We start from the raw sequence: 24,758 nt of genomic DNA, 5'->3' as shown, positions 1-24,758 counted from the left end.
ACTCGTGAATAGGAGAGCGCAGGGCAGCAGCTGGAGGCTGGGGCGGTGGGGCGGCTGTTCCTGCAGCTGCAGCCGGAGCTGGCAGGTTTGGGAAGCCCTCTGAGCTGCGAGAAGCCTGGATTTGCTCCTGTTTTGTTGTGATTGTAAGTGCGAGGAAGGCAGTGTTTCATTTGCAAGGCTGAAAGAGGGGCATAGGTGAGGGTTTTTACTTGTTTTTGGTTTGGTTTTTTTTCCTTGTTTGCTGGTCATCTCTCTCTTCCTATGGAATAAAATGGAAAGCTCCCCTGCTACGCTAGCATAGGTACTCCTTACTGATCCTAGTGTCTTCTGAGGAAAAAGCCCAGAGTGCTCAGACAAAAATGGAATTGTGGGTGACAAGGATACAGGCAAAGAGGTGGAAGGAGATGGGAGGTGGGCTTGTGAGCATTTTGGACCTGTGTTGTGGACATGCTGGGCTAAGAGGCGTGGCTTGTGGCTCTTGTCAGACCTAATATAATCACAGAACAAAGACTTGATTATTAATCAGAAGAACAAACAATAAAAATTAAGGATGAGGAAAGAGTATTTAGGATTGAATTTGTTTCCTTCTGGAAAAGATGGAAATATGACAGCAGGTGACACCCATAAGAGAGACAAGGCTGGGCCTGAAATGTTGAAGCTGGAGGGAAGAGCACTGAGGTACAGTAGTGGCAAGAAGTGACAGGAAGAGCTGGCTAAGAAAAGAGAGGTAGCTTGGGTATTTGTCAAAGCAGAGTAACAGTGTGGATTTCAAAAAAGCAGCTGTTAATTACACAAAAGGGCCTAGACTTGCCTTTCCACAACAGATCTGGTTATTCATCTTTTTTGCAGGTGTCTCTGTTCTGCGCTTTTTCTTCCTCCAGATACGGTTTTCATTTCAGAAGAAAAAAGAGAAGATATCTTACACACTCTTAGTTAAGACAAAAGCTGTTTAGAATACCCATTTGCCTAAAAGTATCACTTTTATTAAACAAGACCTTCAGATATGTATCTTACCTTGATGCAGCTGAGTAACTGAAATGAGCTTTTGACAAATTTTGAATTTGGCTGCCCTGAGATACACAATTTAGCATGTAGGTGTATTTAAAAGAATACTAGCTGGTAAACTATGGTTACCAATCTCAGCCCTCCAGTTGCTGAAAACAACAAAATGATCATAACCTCTCACAAACTGATAGTAGCAATGACTATTTCTGTGCCATTTTCAGTTGTACAGGCTTTTCCAAGCAAATGACTCAGAACACACTTTTATTTCTGAGATATATTGCGAACCCTGTGTAACTTGTAGTTCAGCTACAGTCTGATAGTGCTCGATTTCATGCAGGTGAGCATTCCTTGCCTAAGCCCATGTTTAAACACAAGCTAAAATAACAGCCTCTTTCTTTCCCTCTAATATTGCTTCACACTAATTGTGTGGTGCTTGGGCAATTTTACAAGACAATCTAGACAGTCGGAATGTCATGGCCTAAAGGGCACGGTTAGCCTTGATCGTCCTGCCCAGCATAACCTGGGGCTCCCTCTGTGCCCTACCCACGGTCCAGGACTCATTTCAGCCCAGCCCAGGCCCCCAGCGCCTCACTGAGCCGCTCTACAGTCGTGCTGCTGCGTTCTGCACGCCTCTGCTTTACTCCATGGCTCGATTTTGGACCCATCTTGCCTCTCACTTCTCGCCAACGCTGCCTCACAAATACTCCTGGCTCAGAAATAAAACTGAGGAGAGGGATTTTCTCCCTTGACCTTGCAGCACGCCACCGCCGGGCAGGCGCCTGCCTCTACAGGGATGCTCCCGGGAAGGAAAGGGGGCGGGCGGACCCCGGCCCCGCGGGATACGCAGCGGCAGCGCGGGGGCGGGACGCGCCTCTCCTCCCTGGGGAGCAGCTACCTCCTTCTCCGACGTGTCAGGGCGTGTCCCCCACCCTTTCTTCTCTTTCCTCGATTACCCAATTTAACGCTGGCTGCTGCATGCCTCACCCGTGCGGCGCAGCCGCCTCCCCGAGCCCCTTATCGTGAGTGCAGAGATATCGCGACCAGGGGGAAGGGTCCCGCCTGCCCTCCCTCTCTCCCTCCCTCCCTCCCCCAGCTGCGGCAGGGCGCAGCCAGTCCGCACCGCGCCTCGGGAAGGTGGGATGCTGCATCGGGGCAGGTGTGGCGTGGAGAGCTCTGCGCGCCGGCGGCTGCAGAGCGAGGGTTAAACCACCAGGAAAACGCGGAGAAACGTAGCAAAACTAGGAAAATAAAAACCCTAATAAAATAAAAGTATAAGGAAAAGACTGGCTTGCGAACGCTTTCACTTAAATATAAGGATTTGTCCCTGCCGGTGAACCCGCCGTGTCCATGCTTCTCCTTTCCTCCCGTCCTCCCTTCACGCCCAGGGCTTTTGTGTGGCCGCGGGGGGACAACGGGGGCTCCCGCCGCGCTGCCAGGTCGTCCCTGAGCCTCTCCTCTGGCGTTTCGGACCGGCTCCCCGCCTCGGCAGCAACTGGGTGGATGCTCGGCACAGCTACAGGTTGCAGGGTGCGGTGTGTGAAACAAACTCAGATGCATTTTTATTGTCCGATAGTTTTCCCTCGTGGGAATGTCCGGGAAGCGTGACACCGCACATCACACCGCACACCACACGCCCTCAGAAGAGCACCCTGGCGGCCGCGCCCTCCCTCTCCACATGCCTGCTCCCCTTTCGATCCATATCCATCGAAAATGCAAACCGGACTTAACCTTATCACGAGCCTACTACGCGTCTCTCACTCGGTCCTTGTCCCCAGATAAATGGGAAACAGCTTCCATTGTTCTCGCTGAAAGATGGTGCTGCCGGCTTTGAAGCCCCGGCGCAGCCGGACCGCGCCCCTTGAGCCAGAGGTTTCCCAAGACGTGCCGCCTCCGCGGTCCGTTCCCACCGGCTCCGCTCCTTCCCGGGCTGCGGGTCCCGGGGTCGGTCACCCGGCGGAGCCAGCGCCCGGCCCGGCCCAGCCCAGCCCAGCCCAGCCCAGCCCAGCCCAGCCCAGCCCAGCGCAGCCCAGCGCAGCCCGGCCCGGCCGCCGCTCGGGGAGCAGAGGGCGCCCCAGCCCCGTGCATCGCTGCCGCCGCCGCCGCCGGGCTCCCGCAGCGCGGAGCGGGCGCGGAGCAACGAGCGGGGCGCACCCGGCCCCCGCCACAGCCAGGCTGTAAAAAGAGGGCGGTGGGAAAGTGCGGGCAGCACCCTCGGTTGTGCTGTGGCGGCCTCAGGGATGCTTTGGAACAGGGGGAGATCTGGAGGGATACCAGTCCTGAAGCCCCAGCGACGTTCAGGCCAGCTCTTCAGCTGCAGGCGCGCCCGGGAGAGATCCATTCTCCTGAGAAATGTGTTGCTTTCCTCTATTTTGCTGCCTTTTGTGTTTAACCGGCAGACCCTCTCCTTAAGCGTGCCAAGACCATCCAGGCCCGGGAATTTTTAGTCTCCTCCGCCCGTGCCGCCCCTCTCCGCCGTGCAAGCGGCTTTCCCGCTCCCCGAGAGGGCTGCAGGTGTAGGCAGGCGGCCCGGCTCGCCTGCTCCCTCCGCCGCGCAGCATCCCCAGCTCCGCCGGGCACGGCCCGTCCGCCCCACGGTGCGGTTCGGGTGCGGAGGGTCGCGGAGCGCCCCGCACCTCGCCGCGCCGCGCCCGCTCTCCTCGGGGAAGGGAGGTTGGCCGCTCCCTTCCCTTTTTTTTTTTGAGGGGTGTGGGGGTGTAATGCTGCAAGGTGCGTTCGCGGAGCCGCGGTCCAGCCCCCCCCGCAGCCCGCACGGGTGATATTTAAACCTGGGGTCCGTGCGCCCCCTAAGCGCCAGCGCCGCGCAGCGCATCCCCCGCCCGCCAGCGCGGGAAATAAATAAATAAAGCGTGTGGCTTTTGAACTGCCCACAGACTGTCACAGGGAAGGGGGGAGGGAGGGAAAGAGGGAGGGGGAGAGAGTGAGAAATGCAGAGGCAGCAGCCGCGGTAGCGGCGGCAGTGCTCCAGCAGGCACTAGGCACTCCAGTCCCAGCGAGCGAGCGGGCGAGAGCCACAGCGCTCCGAGCGAGGCGAGGGGGCTCTGGGCTACCCGGGACTCTCTTTGTGACACCCCAGCACACAAACACACCGACAGGGACAGAGGAAAAACACAAAAAGGTAAGACGCGGTGTGTCTCACTTATGCCATTTACACAGCAGCCCGCGAGAGCTTTGCCATTTTTATCATTTTCCCCCCTTCCGTTGTGTCTCGATTTGTGGGGAGGGGAGATGTGCATGTGAATCGGTGAGAGCAGAGAGAGCGGAGCAGCCCGGGAGGCGCCTACCCGGGCACATTTTAGGAATACCGCTGCGAGGAGCTCGATTCCTCGAGAGGGGACCACCTGGGAGCGGGATCGAGGCACACAACGGACCGAAGGCGATTCCGTGAGATTTAAATGCCCGGGAAGGCTCTCCTGGGGAAGGGTGGGGGTAGCGGTGGGTGTGGTGGGAATAATAGTGGTTTATGCCCAATTTCTTTTGGGTGCTTTTAGCCTGTTTCCAAAGGGAGTCTCCTTAATTAATAACAATAATTTAAAATAAAAAGAAAAAAAGAAAGAAAAAAAAAAAGGAAAAAAGGAAGATGCCCCAAGCTCTCCATGAAAGGAAGCGCTGGGAGAAGAGCACGCACGGCGCCAGGAAGATGGCAGGGCGGCTGGGCGGGGGGCGGCGGTGCTGCAGGGGGATTGCGGGCTCCGGGCGGCTGGTGGGGCGCTCCGCGGGGTGCGGGGGGCATCGGGGCGGGCGAGGAGCGGGGAGCGGCGCTTGCCCATTGTGGCCGGCGACAAGGCGATTGTCGCTTGCCCATTGTGGCGCGGAAGCGGCGCTGCCTCCGCGGTCACGCGTGCGCGTGGGCGCGCCGGCGGGTTTGAAGCGCTGCTCCCGGCTGGGCGGCACACGCCGGGGCTCGGCTGCCCCAGCAGGGGCCAAGGACCCGCCGTCAAACGCGACAGGGACCGCCGCTGCTGCTGCCCCCCGCGCTACGCCCCGACAGGTCCCCATCAACCCTCTGGCGTTCCCCCCACCAAAGAAAGCTGCAACTCCCCTCGACCTTTTTTTTTTTTTCCCTTCCCCTCCCCACCCGCCGTGTCGCCTCTTCCCCACGCACACGCGTGTCTTTGGAACGCGGCTCCCGCAGGGCGCTCTCCCCGCGCCTCAGCTGGGCGTGGCGGCACACGCGGGGAAAGGGAGGCGGACACACGCACACCCCCGGGACACCCCCAGGACACCCCCGCCCTCCTGCCACGCCGGGTGGGCGCCGCGTGGGGGGATGCGGGGGGGATGCGGGGCGACGGGGAGGTGCGGAGTGGAGCGGGGATGCGGGGAGGAGTGGAGGGGGGATGCGGGGCGGAGGGGGATGCGGGGCGGAGGGGGATGCGGATGGAGGAGGGATGCGGATGGAGGAGGGATGCGGGAAGCCCCCGCCGCCCGGCCCGCGCCTTTGTCTGCGCCCGGCGCATGCGCGGAGGCGGCGGCGCGGCCGGGGCCGGCGGCGGAACAAAGGCGGCTCCGCGCCGCTCCCCGACCCCCGGGCGCTGCCCCGCCGCCCTTGCCAGCCCCGGGGCTCATCGGGGTGACCCAGCGGTACCCCGCACCCTTCCTTCCCCCCGCTGCGCCGGGCTGAGCCCGGCTGAGCTTGGCGTCTGTTGCTGTGCGCGATGGCGGAGCGGAGCCGTGCCCCCCCTCACCTCACCCACACAAAATTCGGCATTTAGGAAGGGGAAAAGGCCGGCCCGTTGCCCGCCCCCTCGGTTTCGGTGGGCGGCAGGCGGCAGGCGAGCGCCCGCGGGTGCGAGCACCCCCAGAGCTCCCCCGGGGCGGGCTCCAACACCGCCCCCGCTGCTCTCAGCGGCCTTGGGGGGCAGGAGACGGGGCAGGGGTCCCTCTGCAGCGGCCTGGGGTCGCTCGGGGGTCGCTTTGAGCAGAGCGGGCGAGGCGGGCGGCGCCTACGTGCCGCAGAGGCGGCAGCCGCGCGGAGCAGCCCCGCCGCAGGGACGCGCTCCCTGCCCGGCTCCGTCCGTCTGGGAGACACACGCGTGCTCTGCGTGCCCGGGCGGGCGCTCTCCTGGAGCATCTCATCTCCCTCTGCCGAGGGGAAGCAATCTATCAAGAGGAAGATTGTGTGCGTGCGTGTTAGTGCGACATCTTGAGATCTCTTTTGTTCGAATTGTTGCGTCTCGTCATCGGTGCCTGTTCCTTCTTCACCACTTTTCTTTCCTAGCTCTTGTCTAAAATTCGGATATATATCTCTTTCTAGAGTGAGCATGCTTAAACCTGTTTGAAATGTATGATTTTGTAAGCTAATGGCAGTTTCTGAGCAGAAGACAACTGGTGTGTTAGTCAGGCTGGAGTTAAAGCTGACAAAAGAATATTGCCAGTGGGCTGCTAAACAGGCGATGGCAGTGGATTTTATTGCTTCCCCTCGAGGGTGATGAACATTCACTAGAAAACATACACCCCAAGGCCCCTTGCATAGCAATTACTTGATATTTCCAGTGTTTCCAATTAAGATCTCTTCTGAAGAAGCCATCAGAGCCCTAAAAAATGTCTAAATGTCCCCTCTCTGCTTGCCAGATGCTTGCCAGGCACCACCTAAACTGGTGGCCAGGCTTCAAACACTGAGGGTTTTTTTCCTGTGTAAATGTTCCCCATTAAGCCAGGGAGAGTCTGGAGTGGCAGTGCCATACTGAAGGAAGATGCAGCATCTGCTGCTACTGCTCTCTCCAGGGGAGATACCTTGTCTCACACAATCCTTTTGTATTCAGGGTGTTTCTGAGAATTCTGAGCAACGTTTAGGGGTGAAGAAAGAGAAGAAGCAAGAACATGGCCGAAGGTTTTTGCACTTGCTGTCTACTCATTTTCTCCCACAACTTCATCTGGGGGAGAAGCTTTGTTTTGTGATCTCTCTTGCTAGTGGATTGTATGCAGTGGAGATTTTCTTTTTGTCCAGCTGTTTCAGTTTAGCCAGGGAGCACCAACTCTGATCTGTGGACAGAATAAACACAAAATGTTGGGAAATTCGTGGTGGCTCTGTCTATTCTTGTATGCTTCATGTATGGAATAGCTGATTGTGTAATACAGGGAAATTGTATGTAGCTGCCAAAATGCAATCATGCAGCAGTTTTTTTCTGTTCATTTCAACCTCAGAGTGTATCATATCCAGTTAAAATCAACATTAAAAGGGTGAAAATGGTAAAATCACTGTTCAAGTTATTGCCTGAAGCAATGATACGGTGAATTTTTTTTCTTTCCCCCCCGCCCTCTTCCATACATCATTGCATTTGAGATGCAACACCCTCTAAAGCAACGTGGTGGTACAAGGTTGATTTATTTCAGCAGGAATATTTCAGAGGAATACCTTTGGTGCATATCCTTACCCTAAGACTATAGAGTGTGCAACCTCCATAATTTCTGAGCCATGTCTAGAGCTGTTTCCAGTCCTCAAGTACTTGTGTTTTGATCTTTCAAAATCAAGTCTGTGGAATAAATTGTATTTTCCAAGTGAAGCTGCTTCTGTTTGTGCTGTGTTCCACTGGTAGCTTGGCCCATGCATTGAACCATGAAGTCCTTCAGCAGAACCTCCTGCGTACCCGACAGCTTCCGTCTGAACAATGGTGAATTCTTCCCTTGTGCCAGCACCCACCCACGGCCCAATGGCACACACTGAGCAGGGTAGGGAAAATAAAGTTGCAGGGTAGAAACAGGCCTTCCCATGAAATCTTGGGTAAGTTCTGTGTGGTTACATTTTTAGACACTCAGCTACCATTGAGTTAGTAATTATTTGGAAATCTGCCATAGAAAGCTGATCTTGCACTAATTTACTAATTTTGAAATTTTGAAAACAAAAATTTTGGAGGGCTTTTGTTTGGTTTTTTTCTCTTTTTTTGGTCCCATCTCTATGAAGAGTATTCTTCAGTTTTTTGTACACGTTTGTGCACAAATCCCAGGTCTTGATTTAGGTGCGTAGGTGCAAGCGTAGTGTCATGGGTGCAATGTAAATTTAATGGGTAAAATCTAGCTCTTCAAATAAGAAAACTGGATGATCTTCAAATATATAATGAAGAGTACAATAACCAATATTCAAGGCCTTTCCTTTATTCATACAAGGGTAGTAAAGGCAAGCCATTTAGAGGTATGCTACAGAAGTATGGAGACTGATTTATAACTAAAGAAAGATACTTAGGAATGACTTGGGTTGCTGCTTCTGTGTCAATCAGGAATGAAAAGAATGAGGTAACAACCAGAAAAATCAAAGAAATTCCTGAAAGCATTATAGACTTGATAATAGAAACCATATGCAGCATAATGGGGGTTTCATGCATTAGTAGGAAATGCTTTCAAGATTAAAAAAATATGCCGGGGGAAGAAGGGGGGAAACCTTATGCAGAATGGAAAGGACTTTAAAGTCTTCCTTGCAATATCTTGTATCTCACAGTTCTCTTCCCTAAAAGTGATGCCACCTAAGCTTTTTACTTCAAGATGGAGAAATGTGATTAATATAAAAATGTATCTACTGTTTTTTGGTATGAAACTTCATAAGTTTAAAATAGAAATAAATTGATAGCAATGTGATTCCTCAAACATGAAAGATTCCTGACTTTCCAGAATCTGAAAAGAAATCTTTGGCTTTTGTCTGCACACCAATAAATGTAAAGAGACACTGATTTGTAACACATGTGGGATGGTCAGTTTTTGCCTGGGAGAAAGATGTGTAGTAATTCTGTCTTAAGTACAGTTAATGGAATTTAACTCTGAGGAAACAGTTTTATTAATAAAAACCTTGTGTCTTAGGATATAAATAATAGTCTGATCTCTTTTGATGTGTTTGGTATTGTCTTCTGCAGCATAGGAATGAAGCAGTCTGTATAGTTGCCTGACTTGTTGGGTGTATACTGCCAAGTACCCCACCAGTGCAATAGCGTTGGGAAAGCCACATGCTTTTTAGTCACATGTTGCATAGTTTAGATTTTAGCCTGGTAAGTGGTGCCACATATGATTATGATCTGCTGATCCAGGGATTTTTTTTTTTTTTTACCTTTTAGGAATTTGAATGTCTTTTCAAAAGATTTTATTTTGTGTACACTGGCTTAGCAGTTGTTCAGAGCAGCATGACCTGGCACTTCATGTAAACTATAGGACTGATGGCAGGGTCTTCATTTTGAATAGAGACTTACTGTCCTTACAGAGGATACAACACTGAATGTATGATAACACTGGGCCTTAGCTACCAACCTTGATGGATGATGTCATGATGGTGATTGTAATACTACTGATGCCTTGGCATGAAGAGAATATGAATGCACTGTTGAAGCATAATCTTTTCCTTCAGGCAAAAGCCTAGTAGCTATAATGACAGTTTCCCAAGAATTAATTTTAATGATAGAAATCTATGCCATCATGATGTTGTGTGACAAATGGAAGCTAGTTCTGTAAGAGTAGTAAAATCAGGGGGCTGCTGGCTATCTCCTGTTTCAATAGTCTTTAAATACTCAATGGGATACAGAACATAACCCCTGCAGAGGGACAGAGCCTGGTTATAGTTTTTGAACTTATTTTCTGCTATTACTGTTTCCCTTGTGTGATTGGTTGGTGATGGAGGGGCTCATATTCAAAATTACATCTTGATGTGATTAACTGTTTTAGGATGAAGTAGATGGTCACATAGTGGGATCCTGTAGATGTGCATCTTCTACACAAATTTAAGATGATTGCTGAACTATGGAGAAGAAATGAAACAAAGACAAAACAAAGAATGGATCAACAATGGTAGAATTGATGCAAGTTTCTCTCATCTTCCTACCTTAGAAAAACACATGCCAAACATGTACAAATCAAGATGTATAAAACAGTGAAAACCCAATTACAAACATAGTCAACATGGAAGAGTTACACCATGAGAAATGCTTTGGTATGTGCTTGTCTGAGATAGTCTGGAGCCAGAGAATTGCTACATCAGCTTCCTGTAATCATCCTTCCTCAAGGCAGTGAAGCGCGTCATTAGAGGAGAACGAAAACAAAAACAAAAACAGGGTAGAGGTGGTATAAAATTAAGAGTCTGGAAAGGACAGGGTGAAACCTGTCACCACTGGATGAGGTGTTCAGATTATTTCTACATTTTCCTTTCATATACAAAATTTCCAGTAACGCAAAGTTGCTGTATTTTGGCCAGTGCTGGTAAGTGCATGATGGACTTTTGCTGCTAACTGTGCAGATCTGGTGGGAGGAGGCAAATTCAGTGAGATCTGAGGTGGTGAAAACAGTCCTTATGGGTTTCTTGCTGTCACCAGAAAAACTGCAGCAAATGGGGAAGATGTGCGAGCTGCTCTAACCAATGTTTCCTAACTAGATGTGCTGGGAGAGTGGGGCTCATTTTCCTCCAGCAGCATCACTCAGCTCACCCTGCACCAGTGAATGTATATTCTGCACTGGAAATAGCTGGTGTCACTGAAGAGAGGGTGAGAGAAGATGTGTGTTGGACCTTGCTTTTCTTTTCAGATCTACAGGCCTTGCAAAGCAAGGGAGACAGATGTTCTCCAGAGGATAAAATTGAAAATCAGGCCAGATTTTCCAGGCTCTTCCATTCCACACTTTGCTTGAGATGTAGGAGAGTACTGTTGGTTTGCAACTTTATTTCACTTGGAGCTTTCACTAGGAGCTTGTGAGGCTTCTGTAGGGGACCTGAGTGCTCAGGATAGCCCCCGAGCCTGTAATTCAAATGCTTAAATTAGCAGAACAAAGCAAATGTGGAAAATGCGGAAACCCTTTCCTTGTTTGCAGTCCACACATACTCTATGTAACTCCAGCAATCATAGCTGAGAGCTTTCTGATAGCCCTAGAATGCTGCATGTAGGATGTGAGAGTTCAAGGAGAGTGACAAGTTGTCCTTGAAGATATCTTTTCTCTGAAGGATCTGGTATTACTCACAGGAGAGAATTTTAGTAAGAGGAATTTATCCATTCTCTGCTTCTGTATGCTGTTCCCTTTTCTCATTTCCTACCCTTGGAGATCTTCATCTGGAAAAAAAAGATCCTCTGGTGAAGAGGTACCAGCAGAAACCTTTTTATCTGCTTGTAGCTATCTGATGTTCCACCAGTACTGTGCATTTTAATGATTTATTCAGTGCTAGTTTCCTTAGTGATATCTAGGGGAACATTCAGCTTTCTGCATAGTGGCCCATCCTTTCCATCCAGTTGCCTTGAACGGATGACATTGCCTTAATGAAAAATAGTTTTAGAGCCAAGCTAAGTAAGAGCTGCCATGTGCACTGAAATATGATAGCTCACTGGGGTGCACTCTTTTCCTCTTCGTGTAATAGTGAGTAGAAGCCTCAACAGAGCTGAAGAAAACTAATATTACAGTATATTTTTGTAAGCACTAGAATGATTATTAGGTCACTGGAAGTTCAGCTGTCATCCTCTTCTGTGGATGAGTCAGTGACTGACAGATTCATGAAGAAATTATTGGTGCTGCTAGCAATAGGAATGTGGCACTCCTTATGGTGTCTCATTCCTGACTGAACAGCACACTGTACTGACAATCCACTGGGGCCACAGTGCATGAAAGTGGCCTTCAGTGCTGAGGTACCTTCTGTTGCCAAGGGTTCAAACTGGACTGCAAATCACCTACAGGTGTCTTTGCAAACACCTCTTGGAACGTCACAGTTACCGAGACATTATGGAGAAGAGCAAACATATCAGCTAACAGATGACAAATGCTGGAAGCAGGATAAATATTGTGTCTTTAAATCCTCGCCATGTGTGTTCTGGGTTGGAGTTGATATATGGAGTATGCTGTTGAGGGAAATGAGCTGGCATTGCATGCTCTCCCCCAGCCATTGACCCTGTGAGGAACATCTGAGTGCCTCACCATCTGAAACACAGAGGTGATAGAGAATGAAGGAAAAATTTTCACTGACAGATTTGTGGTTCAGAAAAAAAATATCTCTCCACGAGTTTTCTGTGGAAGAATGACAGTAAATTTACAGATTGAGGATAGAAATATTTATCTCAGCAGCTTTTATTTCATTTCTACTTAAAAAAACAAGTCATTTGGCACATTTTCTCCTGACTGAAGAAGCTATTTTAAATGCTTCCTGCTAGAAATTGCATTCTAACCTGTTGGGATATACCATATTTTCTCTGTCCATATTTGTAAACGTATCCCATTAAAAGAAATTTTGTTGTCTTCACACTAATTTTTCATGTAGCTTCGGCTCTGTGCCCTTCCTTGCCATGTTACTGTAGCTCATTTATCTGTATTTAAATGATATTATCATTGTGGCTATGTAGCCATTTCCCTTGTTTATCCTTTCTAGAAGTCCATATTTTCAGCCATGAACTAACTCAGCCTATTTCAGGGAACACCTTGATAATCACACGGTGAGAGGCAGTGTGTGCATAAGCAGACATGCAGAACACAGGAAGATCTGTGTCATCAGCTTAATTTTGTGCTGGCATTCATATGTAATCAGAGTCCAGAACCACTTCTTTAATTTTAATCTCTGTAACTCATGCTACTAGACCCCAATGGTTTGCATGCATATGGCTCCCAAATCTAGATGTTCACTAAAGTGAGATCATATCAACATGAGAACTTGGTCTTAAACAGTTTCATGCAAATCCTGTAACAATGTGGAAAACTTGGAGCTCTGCCAGCTGAAAGCATTCAAAGTTTTAAACTTCTTACCAGCTGAAGAAAGATTAATGTGATTTCCTCTGCTGAGTGAAAAGGGAGAGAATTTTTCCTTTTTACACATTGTTTTAGTTTTAAACAAAAGTGGCTCTTGACTAAATGAAAAAAAAATTCCACCAGCAAACCCAACCCTTCTGTGATAGCTTGAATTGTGTCTTATTTTCAAGAAGAACTAGATTTGTTTGATCCTGTAGACAATTAAATTGCTGCAAGCTCATAATTAGACTGCATTAGTGAGTTGAAAAACTGTCCAGAACACAGTTTTAGGGGAAAGATTTGCCATTATAAAAGACAAAGCTTGTCTGTCAAGCTGTGGCTGTGCTGGGTTGCATATTGCATAAAGGCCAGTAGCTGTCACAGTCATACTGGCCCAGGCTTGTTTTATAGAGAACCATTATTTGGATCCACTTCTAATTGCTCTAGATTTTAATTGTGTCTAAATAAAACACAACATCTATAAATGATGGAGATGACAACGTGATTGCTGTGGACATTGAGTATGATTCCATCAAGGTGAGGACCATGTTTAGGCCAAGTGAGTTCATGATGACAGATATATATGTCTTTTATTCTGAAGGACAAGTTTGTAGCTACAGGGTGAAGACACAAAATAGCCTTTGGTCTCTCTGGAGGGTCCCCAAGTAGGGGGCCAGGGTATTGATTTAGATCATCTGCTGTAGATTGTGCTCCCAAAAAACCCTCTCAAAGGACATTCTTTGCATTAGAATTACAGCTAGTCATCTCAGTTAATTGACTCCATACACAGAGAAAAAACTTACAGTGCTGAAATAATAGATAAATATAAGGCTTATCAACAGCCTGATCTCGGCCTACAAGCCCTTTCAAGTTTTGAATACTAGTACTTGCTTCAAGTATGCAGAAGTTTTGTGCATTGGAACAAAAATCTGGAGTCCTCCCTAGTCCCAAACTTCCTTTTTAACACCCTTGGAATTGACTGGGCTTCCACTACCTGGTCCTCAGCATTTTAAGGTTTTTTTTTCTGAGCCTCAAGTTCCTGGCTTGAATCTCTTGCCTGTCTCACCCTACTGTCTCTGGAAACCTCACCTTTGAGCAGCCTTAGGGATTCCTCCCGGGAAGGAGGTCCTCTGGTCTTCTTAAAGCAAACAAATAAAATCAGACTGTCCAAGGGAGCCCTCTGGGCTGTCTTGCAAAGATTGGCTTTGGTGGGACTGCATCCGTGGCTGGAAGTGCCAGTCATCGGCTGCTCACTAGTGATTTTCTTTGACTCCCTGCTCTGGAAAGAAGACCAAAGAGGTGACTTAATTATTACAAATGCCTGTTTTATCCTTATCTTTTATCTAGCCATATGATTCTGGTCCCCTGATCTAGTTAGTTAGGGAGATAGTTAAATATATAACTTCATGTATCTAGGCGCATTTAGCTATTTGTGGTTAAATCTGCTCACGGTTCCTAAGAGACTGTATTTCAAAGTTTCAGAGTCACAGCCAGGAATACCTTCATATGAAATAAAAAATACAGAGAGTCTGTCTTAACTAACACAGTAGAATATTTTTTTTATCTTAGCAATGCACCTCACAGCTTACAATCACATTAAAGCCTTTCATGGAAACAAGGAGTCATCTTTCTGTCTTCTGTCACTAAGGACTAGCAGGTAACTGAGTTGAACACAAGAAATGGGATTTCCACTGTTCATGTAGATAACTTTGGACTGCATGAAGAAAATAGTTGCTCTTTGCTCTTTAACAAATGACAGATGATTGGTAAGCTGAGTTAAAATTATTTAAATAAGTTTTAATGGATAAAACCTTGTCTGTGGAATAACTTCTAATAAAGACAGTATGTGGTAGTTGTTGAGAATATATGGTCAGAATTGCCATAAAGAAGATTTTGTTGATGAGAAAGGGAAAACAAGGATAACAGAGGTCCATTCCTTAGTTGTGTTAAGTGTTTAGAACCAGAATAGAATAAATTGCCTTTTAACTATCCTAACATGGACATTGAAGAATTTCCTTTTTTATATAGTGCTTTGAACATTTAAAGATATTACTTGCATGGGTCATGTGCCTCATAAAAGAGAGCTACTGTTCAAGTGGATGCACATGTAAACAGTGTGATCAAACAGGACCTATAAAGGGGAGAAATGAACACTTTGGTTTTGTGCAGTGTAAAGAAGCAAATGATTATTTTAAGACTAGGTAAGAAATAACCATTGAGAGATTACTTAAATATGACTCATTCTGCCTTGGGGCAAGGAGAGGAAATATCTTGACTTCTCTTGAGGTATCTTTGAGTCTTGTGGTTTGTGTGATCAGGGACATGGGGAGCCTTTGGAATGAGCTAGTTCTTGAGTGCAGAGAAATTAGTTCAGTTGAAACAAAATCCTTCTCAAGTGTACTGATTTATGGGCAGTGTGTCTGAGCTCTGTTAATATTGAGATCCAAAGATGAACCCTCTGCTGAGACGCTTTATGGACATGGTATATGCTGAAATAAATACACAAATAAGGCTTTTCTAGAGCTGGCAAGAGGCTATTTAGTTTATTGATGATGAACAGCATAGGTTGTTAAATGGAGATTTCTCATAGTGCTCTTGACAGAATTCTTTAAATGGACTGTAAGTTTGAGGCTATTCTTCAAAATGAGGCTGATGTGCAAGAAGGGGAGTAAAGCTTACAAAAATGATTGAGGCTTTTCAGGTCATAAGTTTTACTTAAAGACAGTGATAAGTAATCATATGGCTGTGTTTGAAAATTTTACTCTTCAAGCCCAGAATGAAATTTTGTGACTGCATCTGAGGACAGTTGTGTACTTCTGATTGATATGACACTAGGATATCTTTTGTTGCTTAGTCTATAGGCTGCAGAAACCTTTGCTGGGTTGTTCCACAGATGAGTGGAGAAGGCTATTCACATGTTTTCAACACATGGTGACTGAAACTTAATGGTATAATAACTGTAGCTTGGAAAGTGATATAATTTCTAAAGAAATTCTTGGTGTATTCATAAATGCTTTTGAATAAACATAATATTTAGCTGAACAAATATCTTTGTGCAGTTCATCTTTTGCATGCAGGTGGGCACCTGCTGTTGAAGTTCCTGGCTCAATACCGGGGCTATATCCATGCTACTTTGGACTATGTGTTTGAAATCAATCAATCAATCAATCAATCAATCAATCAATCTTTTCCTACCTGAAGGCAGCCTAAGATGTGCTTACTGGAAATAATGTGCTCTCAAGAAGCACTTGCAGATTTTACCTGTGTTTTTCTGTTTAATGTACCAGATTCTTGGCTAGCTGCCCATGTCTTGGTATTATTAGAGATAAGGGAATGCTCACCTTCGTTTAGCTGCCAATTGTTAGATTATTCAGCAATGTATGGATGTCAAGTTGTGCACAGCAGTGTGTTGGCACTTTTTAAAGTGAACCTCTCCAAGAGGGAGGCATGTTTATGAGCAGAACTAGAGTGGTGGGCTTGATTCTGGTTCTATTCATGTCGATCAGTGAGTATCTGATTTGAATCTAATTGAGTTGCACTAATAAAGTCAGAGCTGTGAGCCATTAGAATTTCACTGTAATTTGGATGGTTGAGTGGGCAGCACTGATTGGGATAGATGTTTATATATATATAAAATATAAAATACTTGTGTTTGCAATCATAATACAAAAGCATTTACCAGAATATTAAATCCCAATGTTCTGTCACCTGTCTGCTTTTCTGCCTGTCTTTCTCCTTCCTTGCTTCCTTTGAGAAACCAGTGGTAGGTTAATTTAAATAGTATCGATGTTGAAGGGGAGTTTTCTACTGCCTGAAGAGGAAGGAGCATTATCTTTTCAATCTGTGCAAGGTAAGTGTATGCAGCAGTGAAGTTTTCATGTTGAGAAGATAGGTCAGAAAACAATATGCCTTAGGTTAGAATTCTTTTTGTTGGAAACAAAATCCCTGGCATTAGGTCTTATTAATATTAATAAGCTCATATAAACTGACACAAAATACTGCAAAATGGAATGGTTTTTTTTCCAGTTCATGGGCCTGTACATGAGAAAGAGCACACCTAGTAATTATGGCAGTGAGGAAAAGGAGTGTGCCCTAGATAAACTGGGTTCTGCAAGTGTGTGCTACTATGCAGTAGCATGTACTACAGTAGGTAGGGAGTGTGTAGTAGTGTAGACACAGGCAGTGCCCTCTTCTCTGTGGGAGATGTCTGTGTGGGAGCTATTGAATGAGGGTTGTGGGTTAGGGTGGTTGTGGGGATTTCACTGCTTGTCCTGGGTTTAGTCAGCACCCTGAATCAGAGCTGCCTTCAGCTGTGTTTTGATGGTTAATCTGGTTTTGTTAAAACTGTTCACAAGTAATCCAACCAAGCCTGTTTCATCAGCTGCCTTATGGAGCTCTGCCAGGCAAGCAACAGGTAAGCAAGATGAAGGGCTAAAAATGACATGTTGGAGCTTCATTTACAGGCTGATAAATCCTAGAAAGCAGTTTTAGTATTTTAGTATTATGTGCATGCTGATGCTTAAATTCAGAGTTGGTCTGATTTGTCATAGGGAAATATGTCACAGATATCAGTCAAATATGATTGACACAATTAGACACTTTTACAAAAACCTTTTCTACTGAACAGATAGGCCAAGGGAAAAAACCCATGAATTTTAAAATCAGCACTCAGATTTGTATTTCAGGACTAATGTATGTTTTTGAGACTACTATCTGCAACATCCTCTGCTATGAGGACAAGCTGAGAAAGTTGGGATTGTTCAGGCTGGAGAAGAGGAAGATACAGGGAGAGCTTAGAGCAGCCTTTCTGTACCTGAAGAGGCCTATAAGAAAGCAGGAGAGGGGATTTTTACAAGGAAATGTAGGGATAGGACAAGGGGCAATGGCTTTAAACTAAAAGGGTAGATTTAGATTAGATATTAGGAAGAAATTCTTTGCTGTGAGGGAGGTGAGGCACTGGAACAGGTTGCCCAGAGAAGCTGTGCATGTCCCAGCCCTTGGTCTAGTAGAAGGTGTCCTTGCCCACGGCAGGGGATTTGGAACCAGATCATCTTTAAGGTCTCTTCTGACTCAAACCATTCAGTGATTGTAATGACATTTCTGTTTTCCATTGTATGTAACCAGCCACTTAATAAAGAGTATAGTTCATAAGAATTTCTAGGTTTAAGACTTAAACCACGCAATATGACACAAAGTCTATGGACTAATTATTGTTAATTAATGTAAGACATATATAACATGGACAGTCAGGATGCAAATCCTTGCTCTTGCTGACTTCTGCTGGGGAATTAGTTTTGTCTCCTATAAAACATATTCAGCAGAATATTATCTTGTTTTGCTTGGGTCAGGCTCAGCCTCTACTGATAGAGCTGTCTGCTCTGTGCTATACAAAGTACCAACTGGCAAGAGAATGTCTCTGGTCTGAGCCCTCACCAAGGTGTTGAAACCTCAGGTTCAAGCCTAAAATTGTCAGGGGAGAATCAAAACATGCTCTTTTATAGAAAAAGTGACCCTCTTTAAGCAAGGGACAGCTAAATTTTTGTCTGTTCAACTATGACAGCTTACATAAAAATGCCACAAATTCCAGTCTTTTGGGAGACTGTAACAGATTTTTACCATGTAGTTCTAGTATAAAGAAAATGTCTTTGTTTGAATTCATGATTAAATATGTACTCCTTATGCTGTTTTGCAGTATTTTATTTGTAGGAGTTACTGGGAAGATGTTCAAGTCCCCAACTGCCAATTAAGTGCCTGGTATGAATCTTACCCACAGAGCTGGTGCCATTAGTTTACATTAAAGACACAAACATAATGTGAACATTTAAAATTTACATTACAATGTCTGTGATTTTTTTCTTATTTGAGAACTAATCCCATCTAATATTAAATAGGTACTAATGTGTGGTAGATACTTCCACCCCAAGGGTGCAGGTACGACAGCTGCCCTGAACCAGCAGCTCCACAGGGTGGGCTGGCTTCATGCTCTCCCGTGTTTGGTTTGTTTTTCTTCTGGCTGGGCTTCTTTCCTCACAGCTCAGTGAACTGAATCACCTCACACAAGGCTCAGCTAAGAGCCAGACCAGCTACAAGGGAACAGGAGCTGGCAGTGGCTGTCCCACTTGACAGCAAACTATTTCATTTGGCTTAGCTGTATCACCTAAATACACCTTCATTCCAATATTGTAAAGATTTTTAATGTTATTAATCTAAACATGCTTTTCATCTAAACCCACATTTGTAAGATGATTCACCTTATGACTAGAACATGGAAACATCACATTATGAAATTTAAAAAATAATTGTACTTTTAACCCAATTGAGAAGTCTTCCAATAAAATGCCTTTTTTTTTTTAAATATAGTTATTGAATTATTTCAGTCACAAAGGGCTAAATGTGCCCAAAGACCACTGTATGTCTTGCAAGGGAGTTCCAGTATGGGAAATCAGAACTGAATTAACTCAGGCTGTGACCTTTAATGTCTGTCTGCATCTCTTACATCTATTATTTTGTGTAAATGAAGACTGACTCAAATATTAAGCTTGCTTTTTTTTTCCTTTCCTTTTTTTTTTTTTTTTTCTCTTTTTGGTCTTTTAAAGTAATTTCCTGTTAAAGCAAGCAATAACCCTTATGGTTTATCATGCAATCCTTTTGTTTACATCTGAGTGAAGATTGACGTGTAAATCTCAGGTGTGACTAAACTGGTATGGTGAGTAAAGGGATGCCTCTGACCATTCCACACTTTGGTGTCTTGGCCAGCAGCCAGATTGTTCAAGGGATATTGTGATCTTGGCATTGCAATAGAGTTGCTCTAATAGAAGGCTCACTAAATTCTTATTTTATGTTGTCTTTTGATTTGAATAATTAAAATAGCGAGTGGGTTGTTGTTATAAAACTGTTATGTTGAACTGGAAACTTGGGTTCAGACTTTCAAGTTTGTAGTGTTTGCTTAATGCTGGTTGGAGGGAGTTTGGGGGGATTTCCATCAGTTTTAATCAAGAAGCCTGTATTTTAATTACTAATACATATTTATGATCTCTTCAAAGAAGTTGTGGGGTTTTTGTTTCAGTTTTTTGTTTAATACAAGAGTCACTTATAGTTTGCTTCAAAAGATAGCGGTTATTTTAGCTTGACAGTTTCATCTGTAATTCTTGATTCCCACTAGAAAACAGGTCGTTCAGACTACAGGCTGTACTCCTTGATAGAACTAGTTCAGTACAGCAGCAATCAAAACATGTTGCACATAACAAATTGCTACATCAGTGCTGGTTTAAGAAATCCTTTTTATCGTAAACAGGAACTTAGCACTTTTTCTGAAATGTCTTATCCTGTGGAAAGCTGCTCAGCATAATTTATGATTTCTCACTTAGTGTATTTATGAAACAGCTGTAAATCTGCACTTCATTTTGTACAGGGGTTTTGTATTTGTGTCTACTGTGTCAGCCATTTGGCTGCAGGAAAACGGTACCACTTGCTCAAGGGAGGGGAAGTTATTCCTGTTAGCAAAAAATGAGACAGTTTGTCAGGACAGCAAGGTAACTGTGCTATTCTTGTGTAAAGCTGTGTTTTATGAGGTGAGCCCAGCAATCATATTGTCTTTTCATGCAGTAACTCATTGGACACTTCCTGCCTACCAAAACTCCGGGAGAAGTCTTTTCTACCATGTCCTGAGGCAAGGCAGTAAAAAGAAAGGCCTATTGATGGGATTTTTGAGAAACAAACTGCAAGTAAATGCATTTTCTGATTTTATCTGGAAGTGGAGAATAGTTGGACCAGCCTCATCCATCAGTTCTACAGCTTTCTGCTTGTTTATATTGCAGCCATAAAAGTGGGAGTCTGTCCATCATGCATTTGGTAGCTTTAGAAATGCAGGAGTTGGCTCTGTTCACAGCAGCACCATAAGCCCACATTCATGAGGAAGCTCTGTGGGAACTAATTTTATCCTTCTGAGAATTTTAACCACCTCCTATAGAATTTCACAGGCATTTTGCCCTACTGCTTCCAGTAACCTGGACACCAGTATGTTATACTTCTCTGTGCCCCATAGTTCTGCCTTCCAACTGCATGCTTCAGTACCAGTTTCAGTATTGCTTTGTCTGGAGTAAGTGTTCTTGTTCTATTCTTTGAAATTGAACTAAATTGAATTGAATAAAAGCAACATATAAAAAATCAGTGGTGGTCATACCAGCTTTATCTTTCATTATAAAACTTTTTTTTTGCACACACACAGCTTTTCAGAAATGCTTGTAAAATCTAACGGACTCTCTTCAGTCTTAAAAAACTGAGTAATCACCAAGTGGCAACATGAGAGATGACAGTAATGATGGAGATTCCACTGCCTTACATTCTGCACTTATACATTGCACACTTGTACATATGTATGGCCCTACAGAGAGTGGATCCATCCTACAAGTGTTAATGGGTCCAGTATCATTCCTTCAGCACAGATAGTCAGCATAAATGCAGGTTAAAGCACACCAGAGTTCCCTCTGTTAAAGGGAGCAGGACACTGACCCCTGTTATCTAGTGGATTTGCTTCTGTAAAGCAAACTCACACTGAGTGAACGAATGAACCTTCTATAAACTGTGATGGACACTCAGATAACAAGTGTATGGCTAGCATATCATCCCTGATATAAATACTAAAAGCAGTCAAGGGGAAGAGACTGAAAAAAACCCTTTTTGACTTGAAGTTGTGTTTTCACAAAACTTCCTGACCTGACCACCCCTGGGCAATGCCACGTGGCCTCTTGGTGGGGAAGTTTCCCAGCACTGGGGTGTGAGGAGCAGTGCCTGAGAGCTTACCCAATGGTCCTGCTGGGGAAACTGCACAACTGTGCTGCTGCATCAAAACCTGCTTCCTTCTCCTGCCTGTGAAATTTTTTGCTCATCTACCCTGCTGGTGCTGTTGGGACGGCTCTGTGATGCACCAGTGGTTTTGAGTTCTTTCAAGGTGCGTGCTAAAGCTTCATGGCAGCACAGAGCTCAGCAATCTGCAGAAACCATGCAAGCAGCCCTGCAAACACACAAAAAGTTAGCTCAGGCTTTGCTTTGGGTAGCCACATGTCCAGCAGCACCTGGTGTAGCTGGTGTTGAAGCCAGGCAGCGTGCCTCGGCGCTGCAGGCGGTCTTGTGCGAACCTGTGCCTGATGAGGCCTTGGAGCACTCCAGCTCCTCGCCTGCATTAGCATGTCTGATTGAAAAGCTGTTTGCTAAAGAGACTCCAGTAGGTATAAAAGCTGCTGCCTCTGAGAGGAGGAAAGGTGACTTTTTGAGTAGAACTTCTTGAGACAAGGAAGAAGCTATATGAATTTTGATCTGAAACTCAAGTGCTAGTGCTAATACATAATCACTGCAAAAAATCTAATCGGAATATTACCAGCTCCCTCTGCTCTTTTGCGAGGACAAACCTTTCTTTCTAAATCTCAACAAAGCAAGCTTTTAATGTGGGTCAAATGGAAATCCTGTTTATTAAAAAGTTGCTAAAGACAACTAGATTTTTAATTTCAATGGAAGAGGCTTCTCTGTGACCCTTAAAGGCATGCCAGTGGACTCTTCCAGCACATGCTTCAGTAAACAACAAATGAATCACTGAGGTGCTCTAACAAGGATTGATGTGTCCACCCAATTAGAGAGATATAAAGAGCTCTCCCTTGAAATTCTGGGTTCATTTGGGTTGCTCTGCTATTTCCGCAGTCTAGCGCTGAAGCATTGCTTCAGGGGTATTGTTGGCCTCAACAACTGGCTTGTGTGCGTTGTCCTAGCTAACAAGTACAATTTTTGTACAGATATTTCTCCCATGAAGTACTCTAGCAGAGAAATAAAAAAAAATAATGCTGAAGGTCAGAAACAAATCCCTCACTAGTATCTCTTTAAGCTAAGAGCAAGATCTTCTCCAAATTTAGCCCTGCTATGAGTGTGATTGATGAGACTTGTTAATCACCTGTTTTCAGGGGCTTGCAATGTCTTAACTTTATATGGGTTTAGTTTTCTTTCTGTCTAAAATATGTGCAGTTTGGAAAGTGAGAGGGTGCAAGTGCATGTTGTATGGTGTGGGTAATGCAACTGGTCAGATGAAGCAATGCATGGAAAATTCATTTAGTATTCCGAGGCCGTTTCCTCTTTCTCTTGGAACAATGTTTCTACTTTCCATTTCAACTGTACATGTAACTTGTACTGCTTCAGAAGTTTCTTACATCATCTTAAAAGAAAGTTAAAAATTAAAACCTTTTTTCACTCTATAAAGAATTCCTATTTCAGATAAATAGCCCAATTTTTTGCACAGAACAGCACATAAAGTAGCCTAAAGAAGGATATCATGGACATCAAGAATAAAGCAAAGATGAGAGTATGCTTTGTTTTTCAACTGGCTGCTACCTCAACAATTGTGGAGCACTTCAAGACTGCACAGGGTATCTTGCAGGTGCTATTTAAGGATTCACTCTGACAAAATGTGGTGGCAATTTACAATTCCCTTACCATGCTTCTAGGAAAAGCGTATCATGTTATTATATCTGAAGATTGCTACATATTGACACCTGAAATTTCATTTCCTAGATCACAAATGAAACCCTGACTTTTTTGTTGAACTGCCTTGGCTAAGCAACAAATCATTACAGACCATCTGGTTAAGATATTCAAGTAACTGTTAAAGAACATGCTTTAACTCCTACCTTTTTGTTGCTTCTTTTTATCCCTTCATTGTGAGTTGGGGATTGTAACTTAGGATGGTTAGCAGGTATTTAAATTCAGTTACAGTGACATGCCTGGGTCTGATGGTATTTTGATGCATTGATTTATCATCTTGCACCAAAGGCCTAGTGCTCTGAAACACATCATTGTTACATAAAAGATTTTGCTCTGTTCTGTAGGTTCTAGAAAAATTGCAAATATGGTGTTGCAGTTCTTGCCAAGTATCTTAAGAAGCAAACTCAAATGCCTAAATGAGAAACCTTGGTGGAGAAAGTCATGTTCATCATTACTCCTAATTACACACTGAAGATAATTAGCTGACCATTTTGAACATGTTTATTATCATAACTCAGATATGACAGCAATAAAAGTTATCTGAAGATTTCTTCGAAGCAAAGTAAAAATGAGAAGTGTGAGTTAGAACAAGTTCTCTAAGTTACTGCCTGTCCTCTTTGTATAGCCAGAATCCTAAATACCAGGTGTTCAGAAGCTGAGCATATTTCAAAAAGTTTTACATGAAAATTGATTTAAGCCAACTTTACTGGAGCCAGTAACTTTAAATTTGGCTTTGGGCTGTCTTTTAAGCCCAGAACCTTCCCAGATAATCTTTTGCCAATTCCTGATTTTTCATACACAACAAGACTTTATTTTATTAATAGATCAGCTGTGTTGGGAATTGTTTGATCTCTATTTCCACTATTTATGTAATCAAGTCACTGAACTACTGTGAAAATTCAGCAGCAGGCAGTTGTGGTACAGAGTGTATGTGCCTTATGTCACTGGCCTTTGTGTCCATAAACCTAAAAGCTGCTGCCTGGCCAATCCTCTGCTTGAAAAATCTTCCTGTTTGCCAGGTCCTTGAGGACATAAAATAATTGACATATTTTCTTAAAATTGAGGCATGCACGCGCGCATGTGTGTGTGTGTGCGCGTGCATGTGTGAGGATTTCCCATCAGAGTGAAAAAAAAATAAAAAAAGCAGCACAGTGAAAATATCCTGGAATTACTTCAAAAAATATCCCCCTACAAGAGTGAGTGAGAGCTCTTTATTTAAAATAACCTTAATAGCATTAAATACTAGAGTGAATGCAAAAACATATGAACCCTGTGCTTGTATTTAATCCATTGCTGTCTGCCAATATGTGTGGTTTTTTGCAGTACTGGAGATTGTTTCACTTCTGTTTCTCCTGGGCAACTGCTTTGGGACTGGACCAGCATAATGGACAATTCTCACTAGCTCGGATAATGGAAAAGAAAAAAACACAGATGAGAAAGGCTTGGTAGAGAGAAGATGGTACAAAACTCCATGGTTTTAACTCCTGTTCAGTACCAGATCCAATCTAGCTGTTTCCAGGACCTCATGAATCCTTGCAAGGCAGCAA

At 44.7% G+C, this 24,758-nt stretch overlaps 1 protein-coding gene across 2 annotated transcripts in view; it reads left to right on the top strand.

The window, feature by feature from the left end:
* Positions 1–3,929: 3,929 nt before the first annotated feature.
* Positions 3,930–24,758, top strand: part of BASP1 (brain abundant membrane attached signal protein 1) — a 50,913-nt gene continuing 30,084 nt past the window's right edge. Inside the window, exon 1 of one of the 2 annotated variants that reach the window (XM_071453929.1) lies at positions 3,930–4,141. The gene's annotated coding sequence lies outside the window, so the exon portion shown is untranslated. Of the gene's footprint in view, positions 4,142–4,259; positions 4,408–24,758 lie in introns of those variants that run through there. The other variant, XM_071453938.1, reaches the window with a different exon arrangement.

The sequence above is a fragment of the Agelaius tricolor genome, unplaced genomic scaffold (genome assembly GCF_023055355.1).
Source record: "Agelaius tricolor isolate 1412-34295 unplaced genomic scaffold, bAgeTri1.0.p SCAF_2, whole genome shotgun sequence".
NCBI lineage: Eukaryota > Metazoa > Chordata > Aves > Passeriformes > Icteridae > Agelaius > Agelaius tricolor.
The sequence above is the reverse complement of the archived record's forward strand: the minus strand, read 5'-3'. Positions and strand labels throughout refer to the sequence as shown.